The 17,297-nt window shown below is 37.6% G+C and overlaps 1 long non-coding RNA gene across 1 annotated transcript in view; it reads left to right on the plus strand.

Moving 5' to 3' along the window:
- The window catches only part of LOC118764941, a 19,536-nt gene extending 2,755 nt beyond the window's left edge, over positions 1-16,781 (plus strand). The window contains exons 2-3 of the long non-coding RNA XR_005000781.1: positions 13,633-13,636; positions 16,654-16,781. This is a non-coding gene — a long non-coding RNA (uncharacterized LOC118764941). The remainder of the gene's footprint in view (positions 1-13,632; positions 13,637-16,653) is intronic.
- Positions 16,782-17,297: the final 516 nt, after the last annotated feature.

Consider the following 17,297-nt stretch of genomic DNA (forward strand, 5'->3'; position numbering starts at 1 on the left):
TGTGTGTGTATGTGTGTGTGTGTGTGTGTGTGCTTGTAAATGTTGAATCCTTGTTTAACTTTGGCTATTATGTGTGCACATGTGTGTGTATATGTTTGTAGCTTTGTTGGAGTATGTTAACATTATTTTCTATGTATGTAGACAGATGTGTGCGTGTTCATCTCTACGTGTTCGCGTGTAGGTGTTCGTGTGTACGCGTTTGCCATTTATGTGTGTGTGTGTAATTTGTTTAGTTTATCTCTGTCTATGCGTGTTAGGTGTGTCCTCTCGCGTGTTTGTAATGCATGCATGCGCTGCTGCATACGTGTTTGCAGTATAATTTTCCGTCTTGCTTTGCATGCCGGATCTCCGATATCTCGCCTCCGGAGAGAACAAGAATTAATTTTCGCTCTCGAAAGTTTTGCTTTACGCGGTTTGAATTCTCGAGTTCATTCTCTTCTGTTACACACAATACACACAAGCCAATACACACACTCGCACCACAATCCACAGTTACACACATACACATACGCACTTACACACTCGCACATATCCCCCACCGTTACATAAAACAAACACACATATAGCATACACATACCTACGCAAGCACGTATGCACACATCCACACATTATACACGTATACACAACAAACACTTACTCAAGCACACGGATATTTCTATTGACACACGCTGGAAATAACCAAGCAAAATCATCCAAATAGCAGCACACACACACACACACACGCCTAACAAAATTAAACATGCACTCGACACTCGCATACACACATACACGCTTCACACTAACTAAACACACACACCCACTAACATACACACTCACATACACACTCACATACACACTCACATACACACTCTCACACACTCGCATACACACACACACACTCACACACACAAACACACACACACACACACTACTTCAATCTCACACTCACGCTCCCATCTTCTCCTGCTTTATCTCCCATTTTTCTATCATCGCTCAACACAATATTCTCTCATTTTTCTATATTTCTGCCTCATTTAAAAACGGATCAGGTACTTCACGTCAGTTTATATTCCATTCTTTTCCTTTCAGTTATTTTGTCCTCTCTCTCTCTCTCTCTCTCCTCTCTCTCTCTCTTTCTCTCTCTCTCTCTCTCACGATTTCTTTTTCTCTCTGAAACAGTTCGAAACGTCAAAAAAGGATATTTCTATCTCACCAACGTTAAATTAATACCAATATTAATGTACTAGTTGTTTTTTTTTACTTTTGTAATACACACACACGCACACACACATACACACACACACACACACGGATAAATAGATAGATAGATAGATAGATAGATAGATAGATAGATAGATAGATAGATAGATAGATAGATAGATAGATAGATAGATAGATAGATATGTACAGTAAGCAAAACGCAAAGACGAGTGATGGAACTACAAGCAGATGTATTAATTTGACGCTCGGAAGAAAGGTAAGTCCTTGACATTTCGAATCTACACTCTTCGACCGGAAGGGATGAAGGTGGGGGATGGAGAGAGAGAGAAATGCACGGCAGAATTAACGGTTTGATACGACGATGTATGCGTGTAGAACTTCGGTGCTAAGATCAAATTAACTATTGCTGTATATCATATATCAGCCAGTGGACAGATCGTAAATAGCTCGCACGTTTACAGCGACGTTTGAGATTTAAGTTGGTTGTATTTTATGTCAGCAGATGTTGTCTTAACATTTTCCGTCCTATCATTTCTGGAGCGAATCACAGCGAAAACTACAGAACTGGAGATAAACTCCTGACTTGGTAGAGTCAGCTCCTACTTAAACCCGTCTGCATCAGCTGTAACGATTAATGAAGTGTGAAAATAATGAGGGACCTCTGTCTGTGTGAAGGAATTCACTTATAAACAATTGAAAACCTGGCAACTACGATAGAATGCTAAGCACAGTAGCATTATGTTATACGTAGTTTCTATTGTCCCATCTTTTTATGATGTGACGTGGGATACTAAAATGATTGGAATTTCATAATTACACATACACATACACACACATACATACATACACACACACACACATACATACATACATACATACATACATACATACATACATACATACATACATACATACATACATACATACATACATACATACATGATGGCTGCCCCCTCCATATCGAGTATGGCCATTGCACGAAGCTTAACTGTTATTGGTGCTGTGATCGAATGTGACTTTTTAGCCCAGCTAAAGATCTACAATATCTTGTACAGAATTGGCAGCTAAAACCTTTACCGGCAGTAGCCGGCTGTAGTTGTAACTGGGCTTCATACATACATACATACATACATACATACATACATACATACATACATACATACATACATCATACATACATACATCATACATACACACATACATACATACATACTACATACATACATAATACATACATACATACAACATACATACATACATACAACATACATACATACATGATGGCTGCCCCCTCCATATCGAGTATGGCCATTGCACGAAGCTTAACTGTTATTGGTGCTGTGATCGAATGTGACTTTTTAGCCCAGCTAAAGATCTACAATATCTTGTACAGAATTGGCAGCTAAAACCTTTACCGGCAGTAGCCGGCTGTAGTTGTAACTGGGCTTCATACATACATACATACATACATACATACATACATACATACATACATACATACATACATACATACATACATCATACATACATACATCATACATACATACATACATACATACATACATACATACATACATACATACATACATACATACATACATACATACATACATACATACATACATGCATGCATATACGTCTTGGCAGTGTGTAAAGGTAGGGTATTTCCAGAGGAGCACTCAACCCGAATTCTGGGCTATCAACATTGTCGGGTTCCATCCAGACCAATGCCGGAATTCTTCAAGTGTTGAAAATCCTAGTTCCAAAGCGGTCACACCGAAATGTGGGTTTGGCGAAGAATAAATCGTAATCCAAATAATAAGAAGAAATTCTATAACACATATTTAATGATTTGATGCAGTTGTTTCTGTACCAACTCTGCTTCCAACGCCGGTTTACCCAAAAATACGAAGTGAAAATTTACGTAATGTTTGCGGTTTTAGACATTAGAGTGGCACTTCGTCAGAATTGCATCAGATGTGTGCTGTCACATTGTGCGTCTGCCAGACATTGTCATTTGGCTTGTATCGGAAGGAAACAAAAAGTAAATAAAATGTGGTTTGAGGATGAGTAATTAGTATAGAGATCATGTGGGGAGGATAGAGCGAAAGAATACAAAGGAGGAGGGAAGTTGGGGGAGGGGGGAGAAGAAGAAGAAGAAGAAGAAGAAGAAGAATTTTGCGTAAAGTGATGTTGCAAGCAGAGTTGTTAGAGAAACAGCTGTAACGAATCATTGAAGATATGTTAAAGAATTTCTTTGGTTTTTTTCGTATTTGGATTATATATATATATATATATACATACGAAGACACACACACACACACACATAAATATGTCTGCGTATGTGTGCGTACACACATACGTATACGTATATGAGCTTGCACGTGAGTGTATTTACAAAGAAAGGGATGAAATGAAGAATTATACTTATATGTTGTATTTACACAGACGTCAATAGCATTGAAGCATAATAAATAGTCAATACTCTTGAGTAGAGTGCTATATAAGAACATGTGAGTCTGCTAGTTGAGATTTCTCACTACTGCATTTAACGATGCATACACACCCACACACACATCAGTGTATATTTCTGTGAGTGTGTAAATATGCATATATATATATGTGTGTGTGTATATATATATATATATATATATTATATATATATATATATATATATATATATATATATATACACACACTTATATATATATAAGTTGTCTAAAAGCTAAAAGTTCATAAGTCAGGAAGAAGATGCACTCGTGTATCTCTCAATAGAGTGGGTATATAATCTAAAATGTACAATATTGTATTATAGATCCATTACACCTTACCAATCGGTTTCGCACTAAGGGTATAACGGAGTGTTAGCAAACAATCTGATTATATAACCCTACGCTCATCAGAGGTAGCCAATATGGAATGAAATATGGCGACTACTCTCTATTGTTGACATAAAAGGAGACATCCGCTTTCCGGTTGCCGTGAAAGGGTGATGAGACAAACCAGGTAGGTGATTTAGTTAAGAGTTCTGTCCCTTGGTACCAAGACATCATCACTGGATTGGTTATGTTGTAAGAGCTATCATGAAGTGTTTGTGGCAATTGTGTGTGCGTCTTTCCGGTTGGTGTTCTTGTGGAAATAGGATGTGTGTAATGGTACTGTATATATAATTTTTGCAGGGGTTGTAGGCATCCATTACTGCGTTCGCTAGTGTGTTTTTCTGTATTGGTGAAGGTCGTGGGGGCTTTATGTGTGCATGTACTTCCTTTTATGTCGGCAAGAATTAAACACTTCGCTTCTGCTATTCAGGTAAATGCCTGGGTTCTGGATGTTCTTTAAAATCGCTCCTTTTTCAGACAACCTGCACTTCCTGCTGCTATTGAAGTAAGATTTGCATTTATCCAGGATCTTCCACTTTATGTTGTACTCGGTGGCGCTTTCTTTCGAAGATCACATGTGCTTGGCCATGGTTGTGGCGTTGCATCTTTCCGGGATGTTACAGGAGGACTTGTCGTTAAAGCAGGTCCTGAAATGGTCTTCAGTCTCTCCTCCATACTTTCGCACGTTTGCTTGCCAGTTTAGTCCTATACCTGTTGCCTCTGCCTCATACACGACGGTCTCCGTGTTACAGTGACTCTTCAGTGGCCTTATGAGCATCCTTCTCTGTCTCAGGCCTACTTAATAAAATCTTTTTTACATTAGGTGCACAGCTAAAAGAAATTCTCAGGGTGTGCCTATTGAGCATTTTGTTGAATTTATTTGTACAGAGGAAGTGCTTTAACGTTTAAATAGAGGATATGAACCACAACCCTTTCCTATGTCGCTTTCTCATGGAGGGGGTTAGGTTTTCGCGTGTAACTAATCCTATCCTTGAAACCGCTGGCAGCTAGAGCCTCATTGTAGTATGGAGCGGCAGTATCGAAAATCTCTTTGCTCGAAGACAAGCTGGAGATTCTTATGCTGAGGCCCTTTATCAGGTTCTTGAAAACTATGGCTGAATGACAGGAACTTGTGTTGATGTACACAAGCCTCTTCTTTTGGCTTCCTAACGGGAAGCACCAGAGTCACATCAAGGAAATCCACCGTTTTCAGATTGGTTTCTATCGTGACCTTCAGTCCAAGGGAGTTCATGGTGCTGGTGAGGTCTTTTGTAAGCCTATCTGGCGTGTGGCCGTTTGTCTCTCTTGATATTGCCAACGCGTCATCCCTGTAGAGGCCAAAGCTGGTTGAGGGGAATTTCTTTTTCTAGAGTGAAGAAACCGACGAGGTCACACACACCAGCCCTGTCGAAGGCGCCCATTGCTACGCCGAAGAAGCCTTCTGGGTCAGTTCGTGTAAGTGATAGAAACGATACTCTACTTTCTTTCCAAAGTCTGCTCTATGATTACAAAAATTAACAGTTTCCGTAATTTTAGTGTTACGCAACGGCTCTATCTGCGGAGTAAATCATAGGATTCAAAATGAGTTTTCAGATGGTCTGCTAGGATTTGTTGATACAAATGAACTTCACATTGTTATGGCGGTGGCAATCTGAGAACTCCACTGTAATAATGTACATCAGGTCCTTTCCTTTTATTATAATATGAATTGGTATCCCTATTGCTTAAAAAGCCACTTCTCATAGGTCAACAATCACACCATTACTTCTACCAACCCGTTACTTCGTTGAATGCTTTTGTTTTGCGAGATTCTTTGTGATGACTTTTACCTTTTTTTATTTTGTGAGTTAGTAAACACTTTTTGTTGTTTTAGAATCTCCAAATGCAAAACTTTCTGATGCAAACACTTCAGGTTTCGTGTTGCAGCCTGTAAATAAATGAATAATTTTCCACAAAATCTCTCAAAACCATTTCTTTTTCAAGGATCCTTTTCTCTCTGAGCCAAATGCAACTGGCTCTTTGGCAATAAAATCCTGCATCTTGAGAACTTGAAGGCTTCTAACAAAATCGTTCGATAAATATATGCGCTGCTTTTTTCACTCTTTCCTTTGACAATTAGGCTTATACTGCATTTCATCAATCACTTCAAATGCTCTCAGCTCTACCCTAGAAAAACCATAAACATGAAGGCTTAGGAGCGGTCGTCTCTCCCCTCACTCACTACAACATCCCTGGGTCAATGAACTTGCTGAATGGCAAAGTTAAATCGAAGGTCTAAACCATAGATGTCTGTGAAGAAAGACGAAGTGTCGAATACAAGAACTACCTCAAGATAAAATCGTGTTCCTCCAAAGAGACTGCATTTGTCTCCCAGTCCATAAGATAGCTAGTGCATCCCCACAATCTCAACTACAATAAAAACAACAGCCTAAATGAAAATCTCAACTAAAATTACAATCAAAGAAAAGACAAAAAGAAAACAAAATCAGTTCCAAGATCAGCAACAGCAAAAGCAAAATACAAGAAATTGCATAAATTCTTTGTTGAAACGAAATATTGACTTGATGAAAGCGGTAGTTAACCACAAAAAGATTGTCAAATCAGTGAAAGCTTTGAACAGATCCAACTCAAAACTCTCAAAGAGGGACATTTCTTATACACAGATTCGCTAACATACACAGTGTTAAAAAGAATTTTTCCAATTGATGTTGGACTTTTCAGAAAATAAAAACGACCAAACAATATTCCTTGAAATGACATTCAAAACTCCCAAGAGGCTGAAAATTACATACCCAAATGGTTGTCTCATTTGGGCATTTAATCTTCAAACCAACTAGTGGTGAACTGCATAAAACTGCCGCCAAACACTGACAATACACTCTCTCAAATCAATGTTTTCTTCTTCTGTAATGGCAGGTAGTCCTGTTCTAACCGTCACATATTTTGATGGAGTATGTAAACACAATGTACCAAAGTCGATCTTCCCACGCACAATCCGACACACTTCTTGACTCTTGCAAAATTGTCTAACCAAATCTTTTATGAAAACATGTTTTTACTTTTGGCAGTCAAGATATCTTTCTTTGGCAGTTGTTTTTCGCTTGTCGAGGCATAAAGTTAAATGCAGAATATGGTTCTTTAACTTATCAAATACTTCATGTTTGTGAAGTATTGTCCAGTTTCAAATTAGTTCACTTTATTTATTATCAACTTATAAATATTTCTCATTTCCGACTCCTTCAGATTTCACATGTTTTTCTGAAGAGAAATTGTTCAACTTTAGAAATTAATAAAATAAGATTCGTTGATTTTTATTAGTTTTATTTTTCTTATATTCTTTTTCACCGGGCTATCTCTGCTTTCTTTTGTCCATAGCTTTTATATTCCAAAAGCTTTTTGTTCAGCTGTTGATTCTCCAAGTACCGACAGAGTTTCAATAAATGGCAATAATTACTTTCTGAGAAAATAAAAGAAAACATATTTCAAGCTCTCTGGCTATATTCAGTTACAGACGTAGTAACACCTGAAGAAAAACTGGACGATTATGAGTTAACACCTGATAATTTCTTGAGAAATTTGTTACGAATTTCCTAATCATTAGTTATGAGATTATTTTTCTGAAAATTATTTGGAAATTTTCCTCTTTATTCCCATCTTCTTTGATAGGAATTTCATGGATCGAGAGAAGATTGCCGCATGAGATTTTACTCGGAACTTCAAACATCACTTTCTTCCTGAAACAGCAAAACTCGTTAAATAGAATATTTTTGTCATTTTAAGCTCAGACATAAAAAGCTATTTTATTGTCTAGATCTCTGCTACTAGCATTCCAAGAAATTTATGACTGAGCCTTTAGCATAGACAGATAATTTGTTACAATGTAAAAGAAAATGAAGAAAAATCCGAATTTTACCATCGGCGTAACTTTCAGTATTTCGATCTTGTTAATTTATACTGCTTTTAACTTGCGTTCTCAAATATTATCCGGAACGAAATTTTACACACAGAATTTCCATAGAAACAAAAAACAAAATTTGAAATAATTCTAATAACAACTGTTTCTTAGAAATTAATTTCCAATATTTGAAATAAAATTTTCTCATATAACTTACACATATGACCAGTTTACATTGACTGTAACGTGTAGAGCGCATAATGAGCTTCCTTCAAACAAGAAAATATGCGTGTATGTATGTGCATGTACAGTTTCGGCCAAAATGTTCAGAACGGCATTGTTTTCGCCAGAAAAGTAGGTATAAGTTTTTATCAAAGTTGTTTTATGTTCTATGATCTTCATACGCAATAAATATAATACTAATTGTTATTGTCTGAGATTTTGGTGTAATTTGAGAGGATAATACAAAAGTTATCGATGATTTAGTGATTTACTGCAAAACCCATGGCGGCCAAAAGGATCAGAACGGTTGACAAAATAACAAAATAATCAAAAATGACAGAGAATACTGGAATTATTTAATATTTAGTGTGAAACCCTTTAGCTTCAATCACACTTTGACATCTTCGACTGCATGAGGAAATTAAATTTTCAATTTCTTGCTAGGTGATCTTATTCCATTCTTCCTGAAGGGCATTCCATAATTGCTCGGTTGTTTTAGGATTTCTGGCTTTCAAACGTTCTCCTAGAATATTCCACACATTTTCAATAGGATTGAGATCAGGGCTTTGAGCAGGCCAATCCATAATAATAACCTTTTCAGCCTTGAAGAAGTTCATGACCACCTTAGCCTTGTGACATGGGACATTGTCCTGCATGAATATGGGTGGTCGCTTAGTTGAATTTCTCAGCACAGGCAAGACATAATCTTTTACAAGTTGTTTATAAACTCCTGCATTTACCTGTCCATGTAATCGCACCAAAGAGCCCACACCATCTCCAGATATCATCCCCCAAACCATGACACTTCCTCCACCGAATTTAACACTAGTCTTAAGGCATTTAGGCGACAATTTTTCACCTACTTTTCAACGAACGTACCTTTTCCCATCTGAGCCAAATAACATAAACTTAGATTCATCACTGAAATGCACCGTTTGCCATTTTTCTTGAGACCACAACACATGTTCGGTTGCAAAGGTAAGACGACACTTTTTATTTTTGGAGCTGATCAGTGGCTTCACTGCAGGTGCTCTTGCTTGTAGGTCATGTTCAACTAAACGACGAGACACAGTTTTTCGAGATAAAGTTTTCTTCAATACAATGCTCATTTCCCGGGAAACAGCAGCAGCAGTTTTAAATCTGTCCTTTTTAACCAACTTTACCATAGCACGATCTTCTCTCTTGGTTGTTTTTCTTGGCCTACCTGTAGACTTTCTTGCTTCACATGAACCACAATCATCGAAGACCTTAAGAATACCGTGAACAACACTTTTTGACTTGTTAACAATCTTTACAATAGAGCCAATATTTAAATTATCCTTCTTTCGAAGCTTAATAATCTGCTGACGAATTGGTAACGGAGTAAGTGGCATTATATATATATATATAAATAAATACATTAAAAGGCTTCCAAATAAAGAAGCGAGTGCTAGGTACACAAGGTACACTGCAGATATTCTTACTAATGTTTAGTAAACGAACCGTCACATAAACAAATTCAAAACATTAGAATTCGCCAGTTAAATATACTAAAACACGGAGTAAAAGCAACCGTTCTGATCATTTTGGCCGCCATGGGTTTTGCAGTAAATCACTAAATCATCCATAACTTTTGTATTATCCTCTCAGACAATAACAATTGATATTGTATTTATTGTGTGTGAAAATTATAGAATATAAAACAACTTAGATAAAAACTTGTACCTACTTTTCTGGCGAAAACAATGCCGTTCTGAACATTTTGGCCGCAACTGTATATATATATATATATATATATAATATATATATATATATATATAATATATATATATATATACATATATATAAACATAGTAAATAGGGTAATAAAAATAAATTATTATTACCAGTGACCGAGCACAAAAGACGAATTAGTCATTAGACTATATGTTATTCATATATAAATACCTTAAAAGGCTTCCAAATAAAGAAGCGAGTGCTAGATACACAAAAAGGGGATAGATTCATGAAATGGGTCACTGATGGGTCACTGGCAATAATAATTTATTTTTATTACCCTATTTACTATGTTTAAATATTGCTCGATAAATTTGCTCGTAAATTTTTTACGGGCATCCTCTCTGTCGCCGGGTATGATTTGCGTCTGCGCACTGGTCTGAAAAGTTAGGGTATACAGATCGTTAGATTTGCACGTGAGTCTAACGGTATGTACAGCTCGGATTACAAAGGCTTCCTGCTGACGATTCTGGCCTTGGCAGATGAATTCTATTCATTTGCTAAAAAAAAGATGAAACTGCTGTACAGGATTAGCTGAGTTGGCAAACGTTTTTGATTTTCATTCCATTTCATGAATTTATCCCCTTTTTGTGTACCTAGCACTCGCTTCTTTATTTGGAAGCCTTTTAATGTATTTATATATATATATATATATATATATATATATATATATATATATATATATATTCATGCATACCTATAGCAGGTCCTCGTTTTCAGTTCCAGTCAGAAATGTATGGTCTACCGACACCAATATGCTAATATTTTCCGAAAATATTCATCCAACTCTTGTGTGGTTTTAACATTGTTAATAACCAATCCGAATCATCAGTAGCAGCACATTTTTCTGTGATATCTCTCCTGAATAACTTAAGCTGTAACATTGACAGTCCTGCTAATGGTAGTGCCAAATTCTAGTGAAAGATTTTTATGGTAGTATTGCTGTTAGTCTCATCAACGTAAGTATGAAGTACAACATTGATTCGGTGGAAATCTTAGTTCGTTCTTGCCAACCTAATGGTTCCTGGTAATCTTGACAATCGATTGTTGTGCGATGATCAGATTTCTGCTAATGATGGAACCACAGTAAAGGATCTTATCGGTAAAGCTGTTCAGCATCGATGCACATAGTAAAACTGTTGTTGTTCCAGTGAAATTCTTCTCCGTTTTTTTATACAGCGTCGCTCCACAGTCAGCACAAACCCATAAAAGGCAGAAGGCCATTTATTCAAAAATATATTACTCGGCTCAGTTGTTCTAGATATATATTATATCCAGCAAGTTTGAAAACCATTCAGTAACACCTGATTAATATTAATCTTTCATTTTTAAAATTATTTTGTCAGTTATTATTGTGTATTGTTCTTAGTAAGATATATTTATCACAGTAAAACGCCGGAATATGCAGGAGAAAATTTATTTATATAAATTGATATCAAAAGTATCTGAAGTATTAATAATTATCATTTTTTAAGAATATATAAATTTCTGTATGAAAATAATAAATGATTTCGGTGTAAATTTCCAGAAGTGAACGACATCGCTTCCAGTTTCTAATAAGGTTCGTGAGACCTCAGTCAGAGACTTAAATTTTTTCAGTTATATAAACGCTTGCCCACACATAATCACACTCATGTTCCTATACACACACACACATATCTATGTATGCATGCACAGACAGACAGACAGATAGATAAATAGACAGAGATTAGAAGATAGATATATATATATATAGTTGCATGTACATATGTACAAATGTATATATATACATATATATATATGATCTGGATCACCATTGATCGGCCAGGCTACCTGCTGTCGAGTCTGCTCCGCTGACCACAGCATTTGCTCCATTACCCTCGTGGTCTCGCCATTCTCCTCCACGTTGTTTCAAACATCTTTCTTAAGACATTTTTCCACCTGATTCGAGTTCTTCCGAGTAGTCTCTTCTGTTCGCACCCTTAACACTCAACTGCTCGGATTAACCGATTATCCGTGAACTTTACCACATGACCAGGCCATCGCAGCTTTGCGTGGTGGTATTCTGCGACGACGTCATTCACTCCAGTTCTATCCATAATCGGTTCAGGCGTGGCTGTGGTAAGAAGCTTGCATGTCCTTAATTCGTCAACATTTGCCATTCCACTGTCCTGAAGCAAGTTGTTCGCATAGGTTTGACGTTTTCATTCCCTATGAATTCTTCCTCCAACTGACTGTCATAAGATTAGTTCGCTTCTATTGCGTGCTTGACGCAATGACCAGCATTTCTCATTCTCCTCTGCTGATCGTGATAAACCTTCTCGTTGGTTAAATGAGCTCTTTGCGTAACATTCAGAGCCATTCTTAACATTCTTGTGTTTTCCAAGCTTTATATATACGGACAGACATGCATAGAGACACACAAAACCAGTAAATACTGCCTCTGAAAAAACAATAGACGCAGTATAGACTCGACTCTGATGAAACGTTGGCTATGGTGGCGAGAACATGTGGTTAGAATGAAAGAAGAAAGATTTCCTCGCCTAAATCTCTGTAATAAATTTGTCATCGGAAAGATAGCAAGAAGACATCCTAATGCTGCAAGACCAGCTAAAGTCAACCATTAAAATGGCAAGAAGTGAAACATAAACAGATGAGAAACTAATGTCTAGAGGAGAGGTGTTCCACTTGACATCAGTCCATCATCTTGTCTTTGTGAATTCAAAACGTAAAAATGAAGTGGAAAACCGACATAATGAACTCAAGATACAGCAGCAGCATCCACAACAACAACAATGAGGACAATAGCCAGGCCTTTTACTACCTCTTCCTTACTATTTTTGTTCCTGCCTATTTTACGTGGTCGCCATGGCCTTCTGAATTATCAACGCCATGAACATGGCGGAGATATTCAATCAGAAATAAATCCTTGGGCATGGGAAACCGCCGGCAACGATAAGCACGAACACACATATACATATACATACACGTGCACACATAAACACACACACACACACACACACACACACACACCATAAACACATAGGCCGGCACACAGGGACACAAACAGGAGCACACACATTTGGTTATAAAGAAAGGAGAAAAAAGGATTCAATTTATATGGTAGAATTTATTGTTTCCAATCTGCACCCTCTCCCTATCTTTCTCTGACACCCTCTCTCTCTCTCACTGTCTCTCTCTCTCTATCTATCTATATATCTATCTATCTCCTTCTTTCTCTCTCCCTCTCTCTCTCTCTCTCTCTCTTTCTCTCTCTCTCTCAGTCTATTCACCCGTTTCTCCCTTCCTAACTGTATCCCCTTATCACACACCCTGTATTTCTCCCTCCCTCCCTCCCTGCCACATATTTCATATATTGTTACATTGTAAACCATCTTACACTCAGGTTTCCTTTTCCTCTTCTTTTTTTCTTTTCTCTTCCACCTTCTTTTTCTTTCTCTTCATTCTATTTCTCTCTCTGCATTTTTTTCAATTCCCATGTCTACCTTTCTTTCACTCAACATATCAAACCAAAATTCATGCTCGCAACAGAAACACCCACCTCTCTTTCTTCACTTCTATCTATCAAGTACAAGCACACACACACATACGCACACACACCAACACACACACACACACACACACACACACACACACACACACACACAGAGTTTAATAATAGCAGAAATAGCCAAACTGCAGTCATGTTTATCGTATGAGACACAGTGTAGTAGTCTGAGTTATATAATTTATTCCAACACATAAAGAAACTGCTCGACTACCTTCTTCAATAAACATGATATAATTGTTATTGTTTACGCTATTATAGTTACAGTCCGCATCGGCATTGCATACATACAATGCTATTGCTGATGTTGTTGTTGCTGTTTTCACTGATCTTTTTACCGTTATTTCCGTTTCTGTTTTCCATTTATGTCCCCATGCATCAGCATTCTTTATCTTTCGGTTTCTCTCTCTTTGATGTACCTGTCTTTTGATTTGCCTGTCTTTGTCAGTCAGTCTCAACGTCTTCCACTTTCTAATTTTTCGGCCCCGCATTCCCGTCCGTTTCTGTCTTTATTCCTCCTGCCATCCCAAACGCCCCTCCCCCCTACCCTAAACACACACACACACACACACACACCACACACACACACACACACACACACACACACACACACACACACACACACACACACACACACATCTCCTCTTCGTGTATGTTGTTTGAGAAATCGACTCCAGAAAAAAAATATCGGAAGAATTCGGTTTGCAGGATGTCAAATTGTGGAAATAAAAGAAAGAGAAAGTGGGAGAGAGAGAGGGGGCAGAGGGGGAGGAATAAACACAGAGAAGGGGAGAGAGAATGGGGGTGGAGTAGGACATGGTACAGGCTTAAATGCATGCACACATACATACATGCATACGTATATGCATATATGCATATACGTATGCATGTACATATATATATATATATATATATATATACAAGCATACATCTATGGATTCATACAAACATTCAGGTAGCATATATAACTGCATGCATATATAGATAATATACATGCATGCATATATAGATAGTATACATACATACATACACACACTCACATGCGCACAAGCATACATACATCCTAACAGGAAGACAGACAGACATCCAGACAGGTACGCACACAATAGACTCATCACTGTTTATCTCTTTATGCCGATTCATTGATCGGTGACAAAGAGTACGCACTGACTGGCTCCAAACCGAGACGCGTTCACTTTATTCAGCAAATTACCTTCTAAACAATAGCTAACATTAAGGTGAAATCCGAATTAATAGTTTCCGTACAATAACTACACATCACAAATACGTAAATTAATTAATTTTCGACAAGAGAGCTTCTTCACAGTCGTTCAACTTGCTAAAAATAGTAGTGAAAATCCTCACTCAGATATATAACTCAAAAGACGGTGAATTGGCAGAGACGTTAGCACGCCGGGCGAAATGTTTAGCGGTATTTCGTCTACCGCTACATTCTGAGTTCAAATTCCGCCGAGGTCGACTTTGCCTTTCATCCTTTCGGGATCGATTAAATAAGTACCAGTAACGCACTGGGGTCGATATAATCGACTTAATCCGTGTGCCTGTCCTTGTTTGTCCTCTCTGCGTTTAGCCCCTTGTGGGTAGTAAAGAAATAGGTATTTCGTCTGCCGTTACGTTCTGAGTTCAAATTCCGCCGAGGTCGACTTTGCCTTTCATCCTTTTGGAGTCGATAAATTAAGTACCAGTTACGCACTGGGGTCGATGCAATCGACTTAATCCCCTTTTTCTCTCATTGTTTGTCCCCTCTATGTTTAGCCCTTGTGGGCAATAAAGAAATAAGATATAACGCAACTGCCATAAAAAAGGAAAGATGTGTTAGATAATATGGTCCTTCCTTATTACATCCCACAAAAAAATGAAAATTAAATAGTCAAGGTCAGTCAAAGGTTGCTTAATCAAGATTGATCTAAGGCTGATTTGTAACAACAGCATCAAATGACGGACATTAAGCAGACCACACATCTTGTAAGCCCCAATCGCTCAAGACTGAACATGGAAAGCATGCTTGATGTTGTGTTTATCACTTAGAAGCAGTGTCCCTTATACCCTAAAATGATCAACGCTAGAGGTCACATTTGTGAGAGGTCATTGGCCAGTTGGTATTACTGAGCTTCTTTCAGTCTGTCCACTTTTCTGCGACAGAATCCAACATCCCTTCTCTTCTCCCATCTTCAGGTAGCAGCGAATTCCACTCCTCCATCTCACTCTATCATCTGCAAATGTCTTCTAGTAATTTTTTTTATTAATAGTGAACACTGCACAGTTACACATCAGGAAAATGAACTGCAATAACAACGTATTACCAAGTTCGATTTCTTTCCTGGCCGCTCCCTTTATATGGAAACGTGCATTGATGGTTTATCCTTATAAATATGCGATGTTTATTCCGGTTGTTTCCAAACCTTTTTAGGAGAAGCAGTTATAATTGTCCTAAATTATTGTGATTTTTGTATATCATTTTAATACATTCAATAAGGTGAACTGCCGACTTTTGTTGCATTGCTGTAACTGTACTTGGAACATACCCTACAAAACCCTGCTTGTCACAGCAGGATAGTTTGCATAATGCAATCGCGAAAGGAAGACAATTTGAATGCTCACTATTCAATGGTGATAAACTGGGCAAAAACGCTACAGAAACTTTTTTAATGATTCAGAGTGATTATCGATTACCTTATATGGCTCGAGCATCTATTTTTCCTTGGTACCAGAGGCCAGGCAAAGGAAGACCGTTGGGAAGCTCATGACGAACCTATTTTTCCACAGAAAAAGCATCATCTACATCTGTTAGGTTCCTATGGCCGGACAGTCAACAACAACAAAAATCACTGTGGAGGTTTTGAGGGAATTCAGGAAGAGCTTTCGTCGGTCATGCTAGGAAAAGAAGAGTTAAACAACAAACGGGGTGGGAGTGGGTGACAATCAGACACGCCGAGACGCAGGCTGACAGCGTTCGAAGGTTTTGCTCACAAAATGCAGGTATTTTAATCAAAACAAAACTGCAGATTCTTATCGTAAATTGTATCTACTTTATCAGTTTCACTCACACACACACACACACACACATTCACACACACACACATCACTGTGATCACTTCGACACCTGACGCGTGGTACACGGTGCACCTATTCAGGCAATGTCGATGTGATGGAGGGGGGAGTGAGGTAATGTGCAGCATTAACATTTGATCACTATAAACAAATCATTTGTGCAGGTTTTTCGGCAAAAGTTAAACGCTCATACGTCGTCTTCGACGAGAGACTTCATCATATACATATATATATATATATATATATATATATATATATATATATATATATATACATATATATAATATAGTCTTCAACTGTATCGTAGGGCCGACTAAAGCCTCGTCAGTAGATTTGGTAGGTGCAAACTGAAAGAAAACCTCCATATGTATGTAAGTCATTATTGAGTTTTATTTCAAGATTTCTTGTCAATAGAGAAAGAGCCGGTTTCTAACCTAGATTCAGGGCTCCTTCATAGGAATTTCATCACCAACAGCATGGTATTTTTATTTGTTTGTATGTATGTATGCATGCATGTACGTGCAGATTTGTGTTTTATGTATGTATTCTCATGCATAGAGTTACATATCTAGACATGCTCATATATATATTTAAATGATAAACTTCTGGAAAGTTTTACAGATTTTTACAGTTCCAGTGATGGATTGAATCTGTAACTTTCGACTTAGCTTTCTCCTTTCTGGTTTTGAGAAGTCTAATTTCTCAAGATTGGTATTTAGGCAGCGTG

The sequence above is a fragment of the Octopus sinensis genome, linkage group LG10, assembly GCF_006345805.1.
Source record: "Octopus sinensis linkage group LG10, ASM634580v1, whole genome shotgun sequence".
NCBI classification, from domain to species: Eukaryota; Metazoa; Mollusca; class Cephalopoda; order Octopoda; family Octopodidae; genus Octopus; species Octopus sinensis.